The sequence below is a fragment of the Vigna radiata genome, chromosome 7 (assembly GCF_000741045.1).
Source record: "Vigna radiata var. radiata cultivar VC1973A chromosome 7, Vradiata_ver6, whole genome shotgun sequence".
NCBI lineage: Eukaryota > Viridiplantae > Streptophyta > Magnoliopsida > Fabales > Fabaceae > Vigna > Vigna radiata.
Window position 1 is genome coordinate 12,310,905 of NC_028357.1, and position 3,417 is coordinate 12,314,321.

Below are 3,417 nucleotides of genomic sequence, written 5' to 3' on the forward strand. Positions count from 1 at the left end.
ATTGAGACCGGTCGGTTAAGATTGTAACTGCTTTAGCAATCTGCAAGAGATATAATATTGAAGATATAATTGAGACCGGTCAGTTGAGATTTAACGGCTTTAATGATCTGCAAGTTAGAAATATAGGCGAGATCGTTCGGTCTTTGGTTAGATGACAATATCTCGTAATAGTATTTGAAATGCCCTCTTCCCGCCTTTCTTCGATGAAGGACCTGCAAACTAGTTGTTTGTGATAATAAAAATTTGATTCACTTTTTTGGTGAAGTGAGAGTGGACCCCTTCGTATATATTATATAACATGTATATAATGAATGTTTTGGTAAAATATATTATGAATTACACCGAGTAAATAACACATAAACAAGGCCTCAAAGCCGTCTTGAGAACTTAAAGGTATTGGTATTGATAATTATCTCAATAATCCTTCTGATTATTTTGGTCAAATCGAATATATTTCGGTTTCAACAATTAAATAATATATTTATGGTTATATATTACATTTGGTGCAGTATATATTTTATACGACTATAATATGTATGGCATGCCACATACGACTATAAAATAAGGATTGTAACAATAATCTTCTTTCGAAGTTTGAAAAGGAAACCTCTATTAATTATGCGACGTGCATCAGTATATATTATATTATAAATAAAACATCATATCTCTAATGTTTATATAATAGATATTATAATATCTAATATTTATATTTTATGGTGGTTTCAAATGATATCTAGGCAGATACTTTATTGTTTTACTTTCATATAAAATATTCATATTTCAAAAATACTTATCTTGTTGATGACAAGTTGTGTAGCTTTTTGTTCTTCTGAAAATTTCTGGTGTTGATCCAAAACAGTGATGTTGAGACCAAACGCTTAGTCTTTGTTTCTGATTATCTCTATGGTGTTTTGTTGTTCCTTCATGCTCCTCGTGGTCGCCATTTGGGTTTGCCGTTCGGCCCCACGGTGGGCGCCAAAATGTTTCGGTAGGATTTTTCTGGGACCAAAAGCACTAACCTCGATGACGCAATTCCGCTTCCTTCTGATGCAAGATCTCCAATTGCCTTCGCCGTCCGTTCTTCAAACCGTCCGTCAAACTCCAATCTTTGCCCGGGGGAGTGTACCTGTAAAGGCACTCCGACGATCAAGTTAGATGTCGGTGTAGGAAGACCCTCTGTCCTCAGCAAGTGGATGCNTAGAACGGAGAGAGGGTGAAACTCAATCAAGTGTGAGAGTATGAGTGTGAGTATCAGCGTAGAGTATGCTAAACTGTGCGTACCTTGTTTGGAGTCCTTAGCCCTTTATTTATAGGCTCTGGTTTGATATAAGATTAATAAAATATAAACAGAATAAAATATAAACAAACTTACTTGACATATCTCTGTTTGGATATGATTTGATAATATCTCTGTTTGGATATTATTTGATGATATCTTTGTTTGAATATCATTCACTCCTGTGATGCGTTGACTGATTTATTATCTTGTTGACGGGTCGTCTGGAAACCGACCGCTGGAGATATCCTACCGTACATGCCTAGGTATCCAATATTTTGTGATTTGTTAACAAAAGGTGTTATGAACAACAAATCAGTTAATGAAAAACTTGTGATTTGTTAACGGATAGAACTGATTTGATACATTTTTCATATCATAGGGACTAAAAGCGGAGACTAAACTGAACATCAGAACTTAACTTAAGAAAAAAAAAAAGTTTAAACCTAAATATAAAAATAGATAATTATTGAAATCAACATCGTAGTATTTCGAAAGTGGAGGGGATGAGAACGTGAAAAAAAACATGAAGTTTAGTGAATTACAAGATCATACAATACTTCTATATCCATTCACTCTATTGATGGCACTAGATACGAGGTGTTTTTTTTATCACAATTTTATTTTTGAAATAACAGTTCATTCCAATTTCTATTTCATTTTTTTATCTCATCTCTACCATATATCTGTATTCCATTATTAAATTTTATAAAAAAAACTAAAATTATTATAATATAATATTATTAAATATTCAACATTAACATATTCTTATTTTTTCTAAGGTCAAATATTTAAAAAAGAATTATATTCACACAAATTTAAAATTAGAGGATCAAATTAACGATTAAATAATATTGGTAGTATTTACTTAATATATGTTTTATTTAAATTAAGTTTTAGGAAATATTTTAGTTTTAAAAATATCTTTCAATTTTAAAAATTAGATTTAGGAAATTAAGATTAAGAAATTGTAAACTCTAAATATTTTATATGTTCAAAGATAAATTTGATTTGTAATGTATTGAAGGTGAACATCATTATCTAAGTCATCTCTAATGATCGCTCGAGACATAGTAATCACATTCCCATAAATCTCTTAATTTTTTTTTTCTTTTTATTATAATAAAATCTCCTATTTTATACACCAAGAAAAATCATAATATATCATTTGAATAAAATCACACAAAGAAAAAATTTAAACTAATAATAATTTAAATTTAAACATAGATATTTAAGCCTTTAAATTTTAATCTATTTTGTATGACAATAAACAATATTAATCACAATGACATTAAGTTACTACATCGGTATACAATTGTCATGAAAAAATTATATTTATAAAAAGTACTTAAAAAAATAAAAAATAATTATATAAAAATCATCAAAACAATTCTACATGATAAAAATAAACAAAATAAATAAAATATTAAAAAAAAGTAAAAATAATTAAATGTGTATCTTAAAAACGATTTAACACAATGTTGAATGAAATCGTACAAAGGAAAAAAAATGTATAATTAAAAGTATGATATGATGAAGAGTACATTGAAGATTAAAAAAAATATTTAAATATTGAACTAATTGAATAAAAATTGTTTTAGCGAAACAAAAGTTTTTCAAATGAAATAAAAATTAAGTGTTAATGAGAATATAAAAAATAATATTTTTTACACTACTTAATAAATGAAGGGTTTTCGCAATTGAACTCTCCAAGTTGAAAGTCAAACATTCTCATGTAAACAAATAAATAATAAATAAAAATATTTTAAAAAATAGAAATAATCAAATATAATATATAAAAATTATTTTATTTACTAAAATTAATAATACATTATTTGTAATCAAGGTTATGATAAGGTGAAATATTTTGTATAGATTTTGGACAGATTTGCGAGATGAATAATCCATGTATGGCCTGAAACAAGACAATGGTATAAGAAAAATCTTTTATTATTCTTTGTTTTTTTTTTTTTAAAAAAAATAATCATTACAAGATTATTGTTTTAAAACATGTGGACTATATTGTATCACTTAAATAACTTAGATGAAAATGAACACATATCTAACATTCTTGATAAAACTTTTAAATGAAAATTTTAGACATTTAATTTATTTTCTTGGTCTTAAGGTAGCTATAAATA